Source organism: Colius striatus, chromosome 7 (assembly GCF_028858725.1).
Source record: "Colius striatus isolate bColStr4 chromosome 7, bColStr4.1.hap1, whole genome shotgun sequence".
NCBI lineage: Eukaryota > Metazoa > Chordata > Aves > Coliiformes > Coliidae > Colius > Colius striatus.
In genome coordinates, this window is record NC_084765.1 from 36,642,460 (window position 1) to 36,662,941 (window position 20,482).

Here is a 20,482-nt window from a genome sequence, read left to right on the forward strand (position 1 = left end):
GGGTTTCGCAGGCTGCAGGAGTCCGGCTGCCTCCCCTCACTCCGGGTTGCTGCCTTTGAGTGTAGGCACTGCAGAAATGGACAGTTTTGCATAAGCATATGTGGTCATACGGCAGGAAAAAGAGGAACGTGTTCCCTAGGCGAAGCCGAGCGGGAAGGGTAGCAGTGGGGCAGCGGGTTTTGGCTGCGTCGTGCAGACCTCTGTCTGCCCTGGGAATTGGTAGGAATATTTGGTTTTCCTCCCTGTACATTGGCAGGGTTTATTGTTAGAAAGCAAAACCGGTTTACGAAGCTTTGCTTGGAACCCAAACAAGGTGTTGAAACTGACCAGGCATGTGTGTGGTCTTTGCCATGTGTTTATTTCCTTGTCAAAGGTTGCAATAAAGACTTAGTCAATATTACCTTTATTAAGAAAAGAAACTTACTAACATTTTTCATGAGGGAAGACATTTCTTGAAGCTGTATTACGTGTCTCTGAGATGCAACATATATTTTATTGAGTGTATGATGAAGTAAAATGGATTTGGATAAAATGTCGTACATATTTCAGAGCTGTACCTGGATTAACTTAGCACTGAATCAACAAGTATCCAACACTAAAAATAAGTGGGACAAACGGTCTTGCATTGGGCTCAATACTAATGAAGAGTATTTTTATCAAAAGCAGATTTCAGTTTTACTTCTTCTAATATGTGATCACATGTTGTCATTTTTGTGTGGAGTCAGGTTCAGTTCTGACAATTAAGGACTTGCTTGAGTAAATGCCAACTAATGTTCAAAGATTGTTCTTTAGATTTAGTGCTGCTGTAGCTGGTTGTGTAGTTGTCATACTGAAAGCAAATATTATGATGTAAACAATTTGTTTGGTTTAGTAGGTGTCAATAAAGTAGGCAGGAAAGCTCATTGCCAATCAGATTAAGTTTTAATATCAGAATTCTACACACTAAGTGAAAATACATATTTAATATAAAGTTATGAAACGAGTATTATTTAGTTTCTAGGGTACCATGTCATTTACGATGAGGGAGAGTTTCATTGCTTGCACATACAGGTAGAATCAGTGAGATGTTTTGTGGGTTGTAGGAAAGTACGATGCAAACAGCCTTATTTGACTTGGGTTCAGTTTGCCAATTTGTGATCTGCTTCTCCAAACCATGCACTGAAGGAACAGCCCACTCAGAGGGCAGTGCTGAAACTGCTGAATTATAGTAGGGCCTGGTGGCCCTTTTGTACTAACCATTCCCACATTCTGTTTTCACCTGCCTGGAGCTGAAGCCAGTGCTTGCAGGAGGTATGGTATGCACTCACAGCAGAGCAGCCTCAGACTAGGCTTCACAGTTTTTCTCCCATGATCACTTTGTGAATTTACAGAGCATTATGCAATTACTGAAGAAACAAAAAATATGAGAGAAAATAGACTCAAGTGTCTTGACTGTAAACATCTTTGTGCAGCCATCTGATGCAGTTGATTTGTGGTGTGGTTGTCAAACTCTCTTAGGCACAGATTGCAGGTCCACGGAAAGGATGAGGAAACGTTTTGGTTTCCTGAAGTAAACCAATATCTACTTCTGCAAGGCTGAGGTTACAGAGCATCATTTCACTCCTTGTCTAGGCAGCTGGAACAAATCTGAGCTGAAAGACAAATTTACTGGCTGTTAATGATCCTCCCACGTTTTTGAGGTGTGAGTGTTGCTGTCAGACAAATGCAGCTATGCAGGGACAAAGTCAAAATGAGGAGTTTTGAGCAATGGAAGAGGTGAGGAGACCTTTGTTCTTCATTCATAGGTTGCTCTACCACGGACAGCAGAAGATAGAGCTGCATGAAATACCCTGATTTATGCTCTGTTTTTTAAAGTAATATTCTGTTGCTTTTGTTACAGTGAGAGGATTTTACTACTACTTTCTCTTGGGGCCAGATCCTTAGCTGGAGTAATGCAAAAGTAGCCTCACCAGTTCTGGTGAAGCCGTGCTGCCTTATGCCAGTTAACTTTCTGATCCACAATGTTAGGGGAGCACAATAGAGATTAACTTGTTAAGCGTCTTTAATGATGATTAGAAATTACAATATGATTAAATTTTTATTAAGCAATTGTCTGGGGTTCTAATAACAGTTGTTAATTTAGGCAGGACATTAACTTGCAGCTACCACAACACAAATACGTGTGATTTTAGTCATATTCTAGAGTGAAACGGGGATTAACAGAGACAGAATAGCTGGATGTTGTGTAATCCTGGATGTGAAAGTCTCAGTGTGGGATGTCCTGATGCAGAACCATGCTCTGCTCTGCGGCATCATCTTCTTTCTTATGTTAGGTACAGGTTTATCTGTTTCTCACTGATATTTTTTTTAATGGAGAGTCTGAGTTGTGAAAGTTTGTGGAGTGGAAGCAGTTTGCAGCCTGTCCTGGCTAGGGGTCATGGGAGTTGCGGCGTCAGGGACTGAATTGTGGTGGAGGTAAAACCACCTCTGGGCATCCTGGGCTGTGCTAAATCTGAACTGATCGTTCCTTTTGGTGAAGGTGTTTGTCCATAACTGACACTAGACATTGCACTGACAAAACTGGAGGGATCCGTGAGATATCTTTGGTCTTCCTCTTCCTGCATGCGTAGCCTTGGGAATGGGATCTGGTTAGAAGTACTTTTGTTCATTTGTCGTAATCAGGATGACTAACTGAAGTGTGAAACACAATACAGGTGTGTGGGAAGCTCATCTGCATTGGCACAAAGCATCAGAGTTAATTTATTTCCTTCTGAAATGAGATTGGCATATTAAATGGGATTTAAGAACAAAAAAATTGTGGAGGTGTAACAAGCATTTCATAAATGACTGCTTGGAGCAAAGTAACTTAGTGCCATGTCTGTTTTAAATGTATGTATTTTTGGAATGCAAACTTGTCTATAACTGTTGTTGCTCTGGGGTCAAATTTTGCTTAACTTGGTGCAGTACAGGAGTTGGTGATTGTTGCATTAGCCAAGTTGAAATGAAAACATAAAACTCTTAAGGAATTCAGCATTTTCTCCTGAGATGTGACTTGGTCTCGGGTGATGAGTTCCAGTGTGAGTCAATCTGATGAGCAGCAACTTTCTCCCATGATCAGGTGATGTGAAATACACAGGTTGTATCCTTTCAGTTCTTCCTGGTGAGATGTCCCTAGATGGAAGAGCCACCCTGGGTAGTGCCAGTCAACTCAGTGGAAACCATGAGGTTTCAAAGCTTACCTAGAGTTACATTAGAGTGCAAATTCCATAGGTTTTGTGAGTCCCTAGGATTGTATTCTTGTATTTCATTGAAAAAAAATAGTAACTGGGTTGTTAATAAAATGACTAAAGCTCCTTTAAAGATTTCTTTTTAAGCAGAGAGCCCAAAGTCTAAAGGTTGGAAGGACAACATGTACCCAGAAGGGCAGCTACTAAAGATTTGTTGAGACAGAGAGAGTGGTGGGCCATGAGAGAAAAGAGTTACTGTGACTGTGACTTAAGATGTTATTATTACAAGCACACTAGCTGATGGGGGGATACTTTTAGTTTATGGCTAATCCAAGATATAAAAAAAGAAAAGTGATTAAATAAGCTCTCTTTCATATAGAAGTGAGCTAACAGCAAGTTTTGTCATATCAGTGAAAATTTATAATTCATCCCTACTCTTGTAATTCATCTGAGCTCTTGTTTTAGGCAATTGCATTAGGTTTTTGGAGCTGATGTTTGTTTGGCTTGGGAGTGAAGTGGAGATAAATCATTCTCCCATTTCAGCTGTGTATTCTGAGGACCAAATCATCTGTTAGCCAGTGTTATGTTTGCACTCAAGTTACTAAGATATTAAGTGCTGTGGATGGGTTTTCTTGATGCTGCCCATTCCATATTCCCAAAAGGAACTGGCTTTCTCAAGTTGACAGTCTGGCCATTCTTTTCTTCAGCTTTCATACTGCTTTGAAATTGATGATTTAAAACCAATGTTCTTCAGTGGTTAAGATTTATAAATTGTCCATTCAACCCAGAGCCCAGATTTGCCCTTCATTACAGTGTAGACTATTCAGTAAACTCCAAAATGAATTTAACAGCATCCTATGGAGTAAATGGAGTGAGTGTTGTAGTGATGGAGGTTATAATGGGCTCTGATGTTTCTAGGGTGCAAAAAGTAGTCTTCTTTCTCAAATAATGTTAAAACAAAAGTCTCAAAACCGGAATTCTCATTATTTAATGGGAGGTTTAAATTACAGATCTCTTTCTTCTCATGTTTTCGTATCTTACTGCAGAATTGAACCTTATTTCATACACTATGGTATGAGATGATAGTGTTTTGTGATAAAGTTTTATCCTTCAGGACTGTATGCCAAATATTAGTGAAGAAATGTAATTTTTTAATATTTCTGATATATAAGGCATAAAAATTACTTCATCTCAGGATATCTCTGCTATCACAGAATATTTCTTTAAAATTTGTGTATATAGCTTCTGTTTTATTCCAAATATTTTTTCAAATAGAATGTTTCCCCATGCCTCTTAATAGAAATGCAAAACAAAGCGGATATTGCTGATTTCTGTAATACCAGATGGTATTGCTGATTTTTCTTTCCAGTAAGAAAAATTGCTATAGAGATTAGGTAGCAAAGGAAAAAAAATATCCCTTTCAAAACAGTCAAGGCAAAGTAACACAGTTGATGTAGTGATTATTGTTATTAAAAGGACAGAAATGGGGCTGTCATTATGAAGATGTATTTGGAGGTTATGCTTAAATGACTTGTGAAGATCAGATGTGTATGTCATTTAGGGTAATTTTGGGGGGCTTATTGCTTCTCAACTGACATGTAGGAATGTAGAATGTGTGAATTCAGTGCTACTTGCACTGAATGTTACTAAAATTTGCGATAGAAGAAGGAAAGAGGGGTCTTGAGTATAAGACATGGGAATTTATATCTCGGGTTTTGCTGTAGATCTCTGGCAGATTTTCCAGTCTATCTATAGCAAAGTGTCTTTGGGTGGCCAGCAGTATTTAGAGGCAGATGAATCAGGTCTGGATGAGCTGTTCTGTCTAGCCAGCACTGTGGCGTGCAGAGACATTTCCTTAGGCGGAGAAGTGTGCGGGTACCAACCCAAGCATCGTTCTTTTCTTAAGAGTATGTTGTATAAAGGGTATATGGGAAAGAAATTTGCAAGGATGGAGGTGGTCTTTCACCCATTCTGTTTGGAGAAAAAAGAGGAAAATTTGCTGGGTGATACAGGCAAAAAAAATCTGAATTTTCAGAAATCTTGGGTGGGCGCTTGCTGTATAAACAATGGGTACAGTTTACTTCTTGCTAACAGTATTTCCTTTGTTCAGATGTAAAGCATTTCCTGTCACCTCATCTGTATCAATCATTCTGTCAAATGAGGGAAAAAAATTACAAGGATGTATTTATATGTTTTAGTTAGCTTCTGATTATAATCCAAACAAGATAGGTGCACGTTGTTAGCAAAGAAAAAACTTCAGAAGGTTGATCATTCGTCATCTTCTGTTGTTTCAAATAAAAATCCAAATGAAAATGAACTGATTGAATAAATTCACGAGGACCAGATACCCAGTTTTTTGGTACTCCAGAAGGAACTATTTTGTCACAGAATCTCCCAGGATTTCAGCAAAATCTGGCCTTGAAAGTGCATAAATTACATGGGTTGAAATTTCAGTACAGAACGTAGAATGCCGAATGTTTTAACAAGAGCTGATTCAAACTTTAATTTGGATAGTCAGAATTTCAACTAGATCTTGGTTTTATTGTTTACGTGGATTAATGGTTGTAGTCATGCAATGAGTAATGAATTAGAAGCTGCTTTCAAGATAGATGTAATTTCCTTTTTTTGTACCCAAAGCACGCTATTATTGTTGGGCAAAGCCATCTGCACATGGAGAAGGAGAAATCCTTTGTTTTGGATACTCTACATATTGATGATTGTTTCTAAACTTTCTGCTTCCTCTCTTTTTAATTTCTTTTTAATTTCCATTTTGCCTACCTTCAGTATTTCTGTCCTATGGTTTCAATGCTGCATTCCACTTTACATGCCTCTACCTTTCTAACAACTCCTGTAACTAACATATTTTAACTGTGGTGCTATGTGAGCTATGTATTGACTTCTAAGATAGTGTTGTTTAAATGTAAATGAATCCTGGCATTGTACTGGTGCTTCTCCCAAGTCTTTCAATAGCTTATAAATACAGATTGCATTCTGTAAGTAGCATCTGAAATCCCCCTGAGATAAAAGTGGTACCTTTTCTGTTATTATTAGCAACTGTGCTGCCTTCCATGTGACCCAGCGGGTACTGTAAGGTATAATCTGTTGGCTCAAATTAGGAGCCTCTGTTAGCTTACATCTGCCCTAGGTGTATGTATGTTGCTGTTTTGTTCAAGGACAGCTCATAACATTCATATCAAATGTTTAGATTTGGGTTGCTGCAGTTTTTCTCATCTAAATGTCAACTGCATGTGACAAATGGAATAATATAAAATAATTATAATTTTTTCTCTAATCAAGCAAAAGAGGTATTGAATTGTTTAATTACTGGCTTTGCCAGCATGCAGATGGGAAAGCTTTTCAGGTAAGTTGCTTATACCAAATGCCTGAAATGGATAGTAATTAACAACTGGCTTTTCATTGGTATGTTAATTACACTGCCATTTGTCCTGGTGCCTGTCCTTGTTTAAATGTTCAGTTACACTGAAGTGAAGCATTCACTTCCTGGCAAATAGAGAATGTGTCAGAACAGTTTGACTCTGAGATATATGCAAATATTTTATGGGAAGAGGCATGCCAGTAAATCACTGAGCTGCAAAGAACAAAAACATTGCATATTTGTATTCCTCAGAGGTAAAAGCAAAACCCGTTTCTTTGGAATATACAGGACTGATTTTGAAAAATGGTCTCGGGTACTTTCCCAGTAATAATCCAGAACACAGTATCATGGAAGTAGATAATTTTAGGGACTTGTTAATGCTGGCTGTCTTTGTTAGTAAAGGTTAGTGGATATCTGGGTGCTCTTCAATACTGTTGCAGTGCATGCATTTTAAAAACTGTATTGCCTATAGTATCTGGATGGAAAATCAAATTGATTATTTTGAAGGCAAGGAAAATGAACTTCTTATGGATAGATCACATCCATAGCCTCAGTTCTTATTTAACTTACAGTGTAATTCTTTTGAGAATGCAGATTGTACTCTGCTACTTGGATGCTGCTTTGCAGAGTTCATTCTGTAGTCTCCAGATACTACAGCAATAAGTGAAAACAGACTGCATCTGGTATAACTCAGTAATGTCCTGAAGAGGGGCAGGATAGTAAAGTTAGGTGGCTGACCAGCATGCCAGCATGAGGCTACTGTTTTAATTTGCTAAGCTTCTGTCACATGGAAGGTGGTTAATCTGCCCAGTGCAGTGACCCTCAACATGTGGCAGTAGTCAACCCACTGAAATTAGGTACTGATTGTAACAGTAGCTGTGAGAAGTGGATTATAGTAATAAAATTAACTATAAAATGGCACTAGCTACTGTGTGTCGATGACCTCTGATTCATGTTTTGTCTGGTTATTGACAAGAACTTGTATTGTTGTTGGTACTGCAGAGCCAACATGGCCATGGATGAGCTGGATTTCCATCGTTTGGTGTCCAAGAGGCAAAGCTGCTAGATCAGTTTTGGGTCTGACTTTAAAGGCTTAACAGTACCATTAGCTAGAAAAGCTTGGTTTGAAATGCTAAATCCTTGTGTTCCCAACCATGGAGAGGCAGCTCACTTAACAGCAGTCTTTGGAGACTGGCCCAGTGAGAGGGTTTGAGAAAACAGAGGTCAGTCTGATGACTAGTCCTTTGAGCCATGTTCATGTCATAGTCTATGGGGACACCAATGGCTTCTTCAGTTTCAATTTTTGTTTTTTTTAAAAGCATCTTTAAGAGGTCTCCTGGCCTTCTGCATATGACTCTGCCACCCTGCAAGTGCTCTGCACTTTCTGTAGTGACTAGTGGCTTGACAGTAAAAAACAAGGCTGTGTAATGAAAACTTGCCTTTATTTTTATGCAATTGTCAGCAGCCTTAGGAATACAACAGCAAATTATTGGAGCTATGGAAAGGTTTCAGTGCTTCTGGGATAAATGTTCCTCTGATAATTTGTTTTGTTGATGTTTTCATGTAAAACAGCCAATTTTTCTGGTTTATGTAAAAATAAATTTAAAAAGTTTAATTTGCTGTGCAATCAGGTTTGTGGGAACAGCAATAGCATCTTAGCTGCATTGTATTTTTGCTTACCAGTGAAAGTTTGAAGTATGCATTTTCCTTGTTGAAATTAAAGCAAATGAACCATCTCTAAGAAAAATGTGGGAACGTATTCAGGCTGGAAAATGAGAATACTTTCTGGATGTATGGGCACATTTAAAAGGTGGACTGAAGTCCTAGCAATTATTTGCCAGCAGTTTTCTTACAGATATCTTATCAGGCCAGAGTTTGGGGATATTCAGACCATCATTGACAGTGAAGCACAGTTTAAGTGGAAGGGTGTTTGCACTGTGGGAGCATCAACCACCTTCGTGGTGGTGATCATCCGTGGTGCCATCCTTGGTGCTGAACAGCTGCATGGTGATCACTATGGTAGTGATCTCCAGCAAAGAGGGCAGTAGACTGTTGTAATTAAGAATGTCTGAAATTAACATAACATTCTTTCCCAGGCTTTCAAATTTCTGCAGAATACAAATTTCAAAATTCCTGCACAAGTTCCTAAAAACATGTGATGTCTCTGGAGTTTCTCTGCCAGCAGCGCCATCCATCTATGAGTTGAGATTGTTCCAAGTGAAAGTGTTTATCTTTGTTACATAGGTAAAGCTGGACTGGATTCTCACTCAGAACAAATGTGCTAGGTCAGTCTTGTCCTACATGGACAGAGTAAGTAGCCCATCATAGACATTTTAGAAAGAAGTACAACCTTTCCATTATGGATACTTACAGAATAAGACAGCATTTGCAAATGTTCTTCCTTCTTTGTGTTGATGGGCATTGTAAAGTACTTAGGTTTATGTGAGTTTTGGGGCTCCTTGTAGTTTATTCAAGCTTGAAACTTGATTCTTGAATGAATCACAGCTGTTGGTTTTATTTCTTCTAAATTAAACCAAGTGGTTTTGGACTTTATGTACTCTTGTGATGTCTTCCTGATATAACAAATAAATCTGTGCCTTTCTGAGATATAGCAGTCTTCTGGATAAATGTAGTTTTGTACTCTTTCTCTCTTCAAAGAAGCCAGCATCATATGTTTCCAAATTGTTCCTAACTCATGACTTTTTCATTTCTTTTTAGTGCTTTTTAAGCTCTTTGGTTCTGAACTGTAAACGGGACTCAGGCTTATGATGGTTTTTAACATTTTAGGAAAAGCTGCCACCCTGAATATCTTTTGCTCTCCAGAGTGTTCTCTGTTTTTTCACTTGTGTTTCCCCCTCCAGGTTCCATGCATGTTTTTAAAAAGGAGGCCATATAAATATGTAAGTAATGTTTGAGGTTAGGCAGGTGTAGGATGTAAAATAAAATCTTCACGCTGGGGTACAATAGCTGAATTAAAAGATGTGTGGTTTTACTTGTTGGCATTTTGGTTGAGTAGAATCAGTTGGAGATGTGTGAGTGGGTGGAAAGAACATTAACATGAAGTTCATGCTGAATTATGTTTTGCTTGAGGAAAACTATTCATTAGTCTCATAGCTGGTACATGCCTTTTTATTCCTTCTCTAAAGTAGTATCTGACTACTTTGATGAAAAGGTTGATATGACATTAAGGAATTGGTTCTGCCTCATCTACTGATGATGTGCAAAAGCCTTTCTGCCCTTGGCAGAACTGAGTAAGACATAGGCAGCATGCCAGTCCTGCCTTTGCTCTTGGAAGGGCATGCATATGCTAAATGTTACAGGGTACATAGAGTCATGTCTTCATCTCGGTGTTACCTGTAGAGGTTAATAATGTTTCATCTGGGTTGAGCTCATTGTGTCTCCACCTAAAACTCTTTGTTGGTATTGTTTTTTCCAAGATGATTTTAAGGACAAAATGTTCTTTCATCACTGCTAAATTTAAAATGACAATGATAATTATAAGTAAGAATTTCAGAGACCAATAAATTTTCACTGTGTAGGAAAATTCTTGGCTGTTACAAGCTGCCTACATTTTTCACTTTTGTTTCTGACTGGCTATATCATGTCTGAGAACTGACCAGGAAAAGGAGATAGTCTTGTGCTACAGACACTGGACGGTGTTCAAATTTGCTACAGACTTCCTGAAAATATCCTCATGCCACAGTAAAGTCACTTTTATTTTCATTTCTCTTACCTCCTGTTTGCATGTCCTCTTTATAAGACACCATATTCTGGTATGTCTTTTTCATATGTGTCTGTTATGCGAAGACATATTGGTAGGAGAGTGTGGAGTCTCTGTCCCGGAGCAAGCAGAGAATTTTATATATATTTCCATTGTGATGTACTAATTGATAACGATTTTGTAGCAGACATATTGCAACACATTTATGTTGGAATAGCAAAGGTTTTTTCTCCCTTTGGAAAGAAGATATAAAAAAGCATAATGTACAGCTTCTTTGTCCTTGGAAACAGCATATATTATTTATTCCAGACACATGACTAGCCATTAATTTGTATTTTCTTCCTACAGTAGGTGTGATGTTGGGATAATGGGCTTTTAAAGTGTCTTGGCAAAATATATACATGAGTATAGATGGATAGCTATTTCAGTGCTGAGCTACCAATGATCTACCAAGCTTTAAAGTCTTAATATAGGCCTTACAACTTGTTTCATGCTGTCTTGACTTAATGGTTGCTTTTGTCACTTAATTTGCCCTTTAAAACACATTAGTCTCAGCCAGTTTCAGTTTGAATTAAGATTGAGAGCAAAATATTAATGGCTTCATACACATAAGAAATGATCAAACTATGTGAAAAATACACTTACACAGACTGAAAGTTACAAGGTAGTGTTCAAGTGTTTGTTGTGTGATTGAAAGTTGAATTTAAAGTGGGAAAATGCACTATATGGGGTATTTGGTTAGCAGCTTAACTCACACTGTTGTTTAAGTCAAGTCAATAAACTGTCACTGGAAGTAAACACATTTTCAGGAATAAAATCGTGTTTTTTTCCAATGTTGAAGTGTAATGATAAAGCATTTGTCATGATTTCTTGGTAAATGCTTTTGGCTGACACTAGTTGTTTGCTTTATTGTGGAGAGTCCTTGTAGTAGCAGGAACCTGATCACCAAGTTTGGCATTCAGACTAATTTTCTATGTCCTTTGTACTTGTCTGTGCCACTCTTCAGTCAGCAAATACCAGAGCAAAAAAAGTTAGTTTGGTCAATATTTACAGACAAATACTCAGTTTGTTTTTCAACAAACATCCAGTTTGTTTATACTGACTTTTTTTTCAGTATTGCTCTCCACTTCTGTGTTTGATGTTTCTGCAGAACTGTCTGTATACTTTTGGGAACAAGTGGCTTGTAATGGATGTCAAATCATCTTTAATATGAATATGGGGTCATGGAAAAATAACGTTTTGTTGTTATACATTTTCATTTGTTTCGTAGTTCACTGGTAAAACATCCAGTGAATTCATGTATTTTGTAATTCTGGAAAAGCAATGTGGCCATTACAGCTGATCATTTCTTGAAAGCCTAGCAGAGCTACCTGGAAACATAATTTTCTCCCTTATTTTAAAACTGGTAAATGTAAAAAGCAGAAGATGAGATTCAATATTATAAAAGCAGTTCAGGAAATAGGTCTGTGAAGAAGTTAAGCAGAAAATAGTGTTCCAAAATTCATGACAAATTCTTGGGTGTGTAGTGAACTCAAAGTAACACAAAGAAATCTGCACAGAGCATAGGAGCATTTTATGTTTTCTATATGGCTAGGAATAATGTCCTTCTGCCATAATGTTGAGATATTCTATTTGGAGTATTTGAGGGAATGAAAAATTCAGGAAAGTCATACAACCTTTAATTTCCCAAAGCTTTTTCTTTATTATTATTTGCAAACATGGAAGATACAATATGTGAAATTAACTAAAAGAGGAAATGTTCTAAAAAGTGTCATGATCCTGGGGCAATGAAAGGTAAAAAATATCACTAAGACTTTTATCTGTAACTTTTGGGGTTTTTTTTGCTTGTAGAACAATTCGGGTTTTGGGGAACTCATCTTCCCCAAAGGAAGAGGGTAGCTGCTAATATGGGCTGGTATATCGGAACAGTTAAGACTTCAGATGTTCTGAAGGTTGTCCTCTGTGGGAAGTTAAACTGAACACACTCAAATCTCTGATTGGTGCCTACTAAAAGTTGTGGTAAGACTGGTGTGGTGGTTTAGCCCTGGCTGGGTGTCAGGTGCCTACTAAGTCGTTCTATCACTCCCACTCCTAAACTGGACAAGGGAGAGAAAAATATAATGAGAGGTTTGTGTGTCGAGATAAGGACAGGGAGGTCACTCAGCAAGTACCGTCATGGGCAAAACAGACTCAACTTGGGGAGAAAAGGTTTGATTTATTGATGAACAATCAAAACAGAGCAGGGAGGTGAGAAATAAAACTGAATCTTAAAACAACTCTCCCCACCCCTCCCTTTTCCCAGGACTCTCCTTCCTTCCCTTCCAGCAGCACAGGGGATGGGGATTGAGGTCAGTTCATTACAGATGGACTTTGCTGCTGCTTCTTTTCAGGGAGAGGCCTCCTCACACTTCCCACTGCTACAGTGTGGGGTCCTCCCCAAACTTCTCCAATATAGGTCCTTCCCATGGGTTACTGTTCTTTACGAACTGCTCCAGCATGGGGCCTCCCACAGGGGCAGCTCCTCACACTCTGCCCCAACGTGGGTCATCCACCAGAAGAACAGTCAGGTACCGACTGCTCCAGCCTGAGTGCCTTACAAGATCACAAGTCCTGACAGCAAACCTGCTCTGTCATGGGCTCCTCTCTCCCCACAGGCTTTCTAGTTGCTGCCAGGAACTTTCTCCAACGTGGGCTTCCCACAGAGTCACAGCCTCCTTCAGGCATCCACCCGTTCCAGCGTGGGCTCCTCCACAGGCTGCAGGTGGGTCTCTGCTCCCTGGTGTCCTCCATGGACTGCAGGGGCACAGCCGCCTCACCATGTACCACAGGTGACAGGGGAATCTTTCTTTCAGGGGCTAAGTACCTCCCACCCTTCCATCTCCAGTGACCTTGATGTCTGTGGAGATGTTTTCACATTCTCACTCCTTGTTGCTGCTGCAGTCTAGCAACTGTGCAGCAACTTCTTCTCAAATCCATTATCCACAGAGGCGTTACCTCCATCGCTATTGGCCAGGCCTTGGTCAGTGGTGGGTCCATCTTAGAAGTGACCGACGTTAGCCCAGAGGATGCTTCTGGCAGATTTCTGCTTAAAGAAGCCACCCCTGTAGCCCTCCACACTACCAAAACCTGGCCCAGGCGAAACCACTGTTTTTCAGGTGGTTTTCAAGGTTCTGTTCAATTTGACTCTGGATTTTTCTTACATACAGCCCTTTTCCATGGTCTGAAAGCTGGACTATAGTGCTTCGTAAACTGGATCTGGAGCTTTGAAAAATAATGTTTTGGAGTAATAGATTGCACGAGCAATGTAAGTCACTTGTACATCTCATTTGAGTCACAGGAAGATTTTGATCTTTGTCGTTGCTGTGGGAAAGCGAGGTTATCTGTTTTCTCTCATCTCTAGAGAAAAAAAGAGAGTTAATCAGGAAATCTCCTTTGACCACTGGGAGTTCTGTAAGGCATAAAGTGAACTGAATATTTAACATGCAATGCTCAGGCTGGATTTTCAAAATGGAAATAGAAGTGTTTTTTCCCCCCTTGAAATTTTTAGATAGAGAAGTTTTTAGAAACTGAGGAAAGAGAGAAGGACTAAACATGTGTTTTGATGCATAGTAATATTCTGTTTAGTGTTTCACATATTCTTACTCTTGGTAATAATTTGGGATGTGGAAACACCTGAAAGGCCAATTATCATAACATCAAATAAGCATCATTTGCGTGTTGATCAAGCAGAACTGAAGTCATTAGTGCTATCAATAAAATACTGTTTAATGAAAACAATAGCATTCTGATTACCCAGCAGTGCCCAAGGACACTGTAAATATACTGATAATTAAGTATTTGGTGATGCAAGTTGCTCTTCTGAATGAAATTTAGAATTAACATACCCTTCTGAGGCACACTCTAAAAAAATTCTTTGTAATAAATAATAAAGGCATTTGAAGGACATGAGTAAGTAATTTTCAATGAATAATTTAAATTGGAATAGTCTAAATTTGACATCATTGTAGTTTCACCCTGTTGTTCTGAGCTTTCAGCAGCTGGCAGAGAGTGAATATCTCTGTGTATGTGAGTGCATCACAAGGGCCTCAGGTCTTTGACCTCAACTTGGTCAGTGGCTTGCAGGGCAGCTCATGAACTACCACCACAGCAGTGATGGTTGGTTTAGTCTAACATAGTTTGAACAGTCACCATTTCCTCAGGAAAGGTATGACCCAAACTTGGCCCAGTAAGAAAACTTGAAAGAGATGTTTTCTTCTGATAATTGACCCATTCTCTGTTGTAGTAGGCAGGTTAGGTACAAGGTACCACTTCTGTCTTAGTCTGGCTCCTTGGATTTTCAAATTTTTAAATGTTGGATAAATTTTGTAAATAGTTGCCCCAGTGAGTTTAGACAACTCTTACTGTGCTTGTCTAACCCAGTGAAAATGGATTATAAACTGTGTCCAGTTTGGGGCTCCCAAGCTCCCACCTGGATGCGTTCCTGTGTGACCTGATCTAGGTGGACCTGCTTTAGCAGTGGGGTTGGACTAGATGATCTCTAAAGGTCCTTCCCGACCACTACCATTCTGTGATCCTATGATAAGAATATTTATGTGAAACAATTAAAAAGGATGACCAGGAATGAAGTAATTCACAAAACAATCTCTGCTTGTTCATTAAGAAATATCTTGTCAAAGTGCTTCCAATTTGAACCAAAAACTATGGTCAGAAATACCTTCTTGCACACTCAAATCTGGTATCTGACTTCTATTGTAGGTAACAGAAAATATGGACAAGAATCAAGCGAAGGTGTCTCTCAAGTGACATAAAATGACTTGCATGTGACATTTCTTTGTAGAGAGGAAAAGTTAAATAGTCAAGAGAAGTCTTTGGATTCATAGGGAAGTTAGGCTACCTCAGACTGCATTTGGTTAAGATTATTTTGGTCAGCTTTGTGGGCAAATTTATTACTCATCACCATTATTTCATTGCGTATTTACAGCTATTTAGTATGTTCTATGTAGTTGATAGAGGTTTAGAACACTGTTGTCTTGTTATGATGTAAACTCTGGATAACCACAGTATTGATCTCGGTGAGGTTTTTCTTGTGTATACCATTGTATTTTAATAGCACTTTCAAAACAATATCTGCAAATTAACAAAACTTGTACATGAACTAAATAGATTTGTAATCAAGTGCTTGTGTTTGCTTGAAATCTCAAACCAATTTCAATGGCTTGGAAAAAATTGCCATATAGAGAGTAAAGCTCCTGATTCTGATAGAAGACAATATAGATATTATTTAAAACCAAATAATTTGAAGATGAATTAATAAAAATGAATCCTGAAGTGATGACATGACTGTTCTGTGTTTATCTGCACTCATTGTTATTATTTATTTATCATAAATTGTACAGGAATTTATAAAAGGACATGGCTTGTAAGCATCTTTCAACAATTGTCTCATAGAACAGGGAAATGAAACAAGATGAGTTTGGGGATGGAAAAATAGCAATGATGATACAAAACTAGTAATTGGTGATGTAGAGCAAGCGCATACTATGGAAAATGCTGGATTTGATTGTTAATGAAATAAATTAATGTTGATAGTTGGCTAATTTCTTACCTTTGTAGAAGCACACTTGGGAAATGTTGTGCCCACTGCTCATGTTGTAAAAGATGTTTGTTACGTCCTAAAAGAAGATTTTTCAAGCCCAGTATGTCTTTTCTAGCACTGATCAAAAGCAGGTGCTTGGAGGAGTAGAAAATCAGAGCAAGCTGTGTGGTGCTTCTCCTGGGTACCTTCCCACCCTTCAGCCGTTTGTGACTCAGAGGCTTCTTGAGCCAGGCATGACATTTGTATTTTGTAGCACTCGGTGGATTTCCTTTCCACAATTTTGGGCATAAAAAACCCCCCCATATAAACTTCTGGCATCCACAGCTTCCTCCTCCAGCAGGGTGTTTGGGGCATCCAGAGATGGCTTGGCAAAAGTAGTGAGGATGTGGGAAGAAAAAAAAAGGATGAGAAGGAGCAAATTGTGGGACAGTTTGATAGTAGCTCCATATTGCCCTTGAAGAGTGGATAGGCTTGGAGTGACTCCCAAGAGAGGACAAGCAATGCAGTGGGAGAAGGAATCTAGGTTTAGCTGTTCTGTTTTATACACGTAGTCATGAGGTCAACCAGCAAGGGACATGACATAGAGCAAGGCAGGAAGTGAGTAGTTGGACGAGGGGTTTTTTCTTTCTGTGTAGACAGAAGTCCAATCTCAGCAACTCTTAGCACTGCAGAGGCAGATGTGACACAACTTGGCCATAGCTAGAATCACAGTAAAGCTGATGATACAGTGTTGTGGGTTGTGTTTAACTTGCATTGGAACTAATCAAGAGTTACCTAGGTGACTTTGCTTTTCTACTGAGCAACAAATCTTACCAAGGCCTTTTAGTGAATGATTACTGGTAATCTTGCGGGGCATGGCCATATGCAAGTGTTTTGCCTACTTCAGTATTATTGTGCCTGGCTTTAGTGTAGCTTTAGCTTGTCTTGCAGCTTCTACTTTACCTCCTGGTGTTTTATTGGATGAGATACAGCAAGTGTTCTGTTTTGAAAAGGAAAACAAAAATGTCCTGTACACGAATTTCTAATTGAATGCCAACCAAAACAAGCTAAATGAAACAGACTTGTTAAATGAAGAGTTAATGGACTGAGCATGATCTGTCTGTGGGAAACTTGAAGGAAAGTCATTAAATTTTATTATTTTTTTCGTAGTGTTTGTTTGCCCAGGCTGGGTGTGTGCTTCTGCAGTTTTGGTGAGTTCATTAATGGGGTTAGCTTTGGCTACTTTTGCATAACAGAACATCCATATATGCTACTTGCTAGTTTTGATGCTAAGTAAAAATTATGGAAAATAACTTTGAATGTTACCTTCTGTTTCTTGCACACAACTTATAACTATACAGTTATTTTTGGCAAATATAAAATGTCAGAGGAGGAGGGAGGATCACCATTCATTTCAAGTGGAAATGATACATAATTTGGGGAGCTTAATTATTTTGTAGTTTATTTAGTACTTTTGACAAGTGTCACCAATATCAGCTGAAAGAATATAAATAAAAACAAGGCAAATTAAGGCAGAAGACAATTAAGTGAAGAATTGTGTTGTATCAGTGTGGAAAGGCTGCAGGAACTGGAGCTGTTTAGAAAAGAAGAGACTGAGGGGTGATCTTATTAATATTTACAAGTATATGGATGGTGGGTGTCAGGAGGTTTGGGGCATCCCTTTTTTCTATTGTATCTAGCAGCAGGACAAGGGACAATGGGATGAAACTGGAACAAAAAAAACCCCAAACATTTAAACATAAGAAAAATCTATTTTACTGTGAGGGTGATGGAGCACTGGAACAGGCTGCCCAGGGAGGATGTGGAGTCTCCTTCCTTGGAGGAATGAACCTACAGCTGGACTTTCACTGTGACTGGACCTGCCTCTCTTCTCTTAAGAAAGGTTCCATCAACCATGAAACAGCCTTTCGAAGATAGATTTTTGTCCTTTCTGCAAACTGGCCTTTTACAGTTGCTACCCTACTTCCCTACCCAGGTTGCATGTGCACTTTCCCACTTACAAGTGTTTATACCCGAGAGACTTGCCAAATGTTGGAGACTCAAGTTTTATTTCAGTGCAGGGCTGGTCCAGGTCCTTGGATTTGTTTCTAGACCACTTTTTGGTGACCTTCCAGACTTCAGATGCAAGAAGGGCTTTTCTTCTAATGTGTCTGTCCATAATAACTGTGATGGAAACCTAGGTTCTGTTCTGTTGGAGTTAAAGCCCTCACTTCTGCAGTAAGAAAGGTTTATCAAATTTCAAAGGCAGGCCAGGGGCTTAAGTTCAAGTGACAGTCTTCAAGTTCATTCATCAATGCAGACACACGCCTTAATTCTGAAAGGTTTTCTATTTTCCAAAACTAGAGACACGTTTTCAGAACGAGTCATTAAGGCCTCTTCTTAAATTTTTTCTCTTTATTTTGCATTCCAGCAACCTCTTTGGTCATAGTTTGATCATAGTTTGGCATGATTTGTCAGTAGTTGAATATATTGGCTTATTAGAGTGCATACAAGAAATAGTTCATCTAAGCCAGAGGCTGAGTTGGTCAAGAAGATATAACGAGGAATTATAATTGAGAATTGGAAAAATAGCCAGGAAAAATGCGGGGAGGTACATGAGAAAGTGAATTGGTGCCGTGCCGTCTGTTGGGAAGATAGGAGGAATGAAGAAACAGTTACCTGTTCCCTTCTTCCTACCCTAACCTTAGGTAGCAATGTGCATCTTCTGTCTCTGCTTCACATTGAGTGTTTAGTCTATAACAATCTCTGCTGTAGGTACACAGATGTGACTCCAGGTCTTCTGAATCACTGTGGACAGTTGAGTTCCACAGGAGTCGGTTCTGGGGCAAGTCTTGTTCACCATCTTCATTAATGACCTGAATGAGGGGACAGAGTGTCATTTCCCTGATGACACCAAACTGGGAGGACTGGCGGATTCCCCAGAGGCTGTGCTGCCATTCAGCGGGATCTCGACCGGCTTGAGAGTTGGACAGAGAGGAACTTCATGAGGTTCAACAAGGACAAGTGCAGAGTTCTGCATCAGGGGAGGAACAAACCCATACACCGGTACAGGCTGGTGGTTGAACTGCTGGAGAGCAGAGAGGGACCTGGGAGTCCTGGTTGATAAATTAAACATGAGCCAGCAATGTGCCCTTGTGACCAAGAAGACCAATGGCATCCTGGGATGCTTCAAGAAGACTATGGCCAGCAGGTCAAGGGAGGTTCTTCTCCTCCTCTACTCTGCCCTGATGAGGCCTCATCTGGAGTACTGTGTCCAGTTCTGGGCTCCTCAGCTCAAGAGGGACAAGGAACTTCTGTAGAGAGTCCAGCACAGGGCCACCAAGATGATCAGGGGACTGGAGCATCTTCCTTATGAAGAGAGGCTGTGGGAACTGAGACTGTTTAGTCTGGAGAAGGGGAGACTGCAGGGGATCTCATTATCTAAATATCTAAATGATGGATGTCAGGAGGCTGGGGCATCACTTTTTCTGTTGTATCTAATGACAGGACAAGGAGTAATTGAGCAGTGGAACAGGCTGCCCAGGGCAGATGTGGAGTCTCCTTCTCTGGAGGTTTTCAAGACCTGCCTGGATGTATACCTATGTGACCTGATCTAGGTGGACCTGCTTTAGCAGGGGGATTGAACTAAATGATCTCTAGAGGCGTCTTCCAACCCCTACCATTCTATGATTCTATTATCATGCTAAAGACCATTCTGAGTTTATTCAGTTGTATGTGAGTTATTGATCATTCAGGCAGAGAAGTCCTAAGCAGTGAGCATGAATGTGGTCTGCATCCTTTTTTGATGTCCTGCTGTCTGTGGAAATTGTTGTGCCTTGACTATGGAGTAGATCTGGATGAATGGAATTACCAGACATGACTGTAACAAACAAAGTGATTAGCATGAAAATTGGAAATGAGAAGTATAGTTGAAGTAGCATTCAAAATCATTTAGGAGTACTGTATTAAATAATTTTTGATGTTACAAATCATAAGACTGATGTTTCAAGTGGATTTTTGTGTACCATACTTTCTTCATGCCTAGATGTATGTGCTTCAGAGGACCCTGATTTTCAGTGTTGACTACTCATCCTTCAGGCATCTGCCTTGCATCATCCCTCAAGCTGAGCACTTAATGCAACAGTTACCCTAATGCAGATCAGAACTCTCTTTGTCAAGGTCTAGTTCTAATTCTAACGCTATGTCAGCATCTCACCTTCTTTTGCACATCCCATGCTGTTTGAACAACAGGACATGTAAAAAAGTATGGTTGGTATTGAAATTCTGGAACTCCACAAATGGGTTTTGGGAACACAACAGTGAAGTGTAGAGGCACTAAGTGGGATTTCTCCTCCTTGACTTCAAAGCCTGCTCTCCCCATCTACTTATGGGACCTGTGGTAGATATGTCTTAGACTGGTTACATTGCACTAACTTTGGCATCTCCTCCAGAGTCACAGCAGAAGAGGCAGGGAGCAAGGTAACTGGATTTGCCCTCTAAACCACCAGTTAGGCCACTCATACATAATTGGTCACTGTCTGCTGAACAGCCTGTTTCCCTCAAAATGATCTATTTAATCACATCATCTCCCTGCCTTCATGTAT

General features: G+C 39.5%; 1 protein-coding gene across 2 annotated transcripts in view; it reads left to right on the forward strand.

The window, feature by feature from the left end:
- The window catches only part of ARNT2 (aryl hydrocarbon receptor nuclear translocator 2), a 105,698-nt gene that overhangs the window by 405 nt on the left and 84,811 nt on the right, over positions 1 to 20,482 (forward strand). The gene's annotated exons all lie outside the window — the stretch shown is intronic.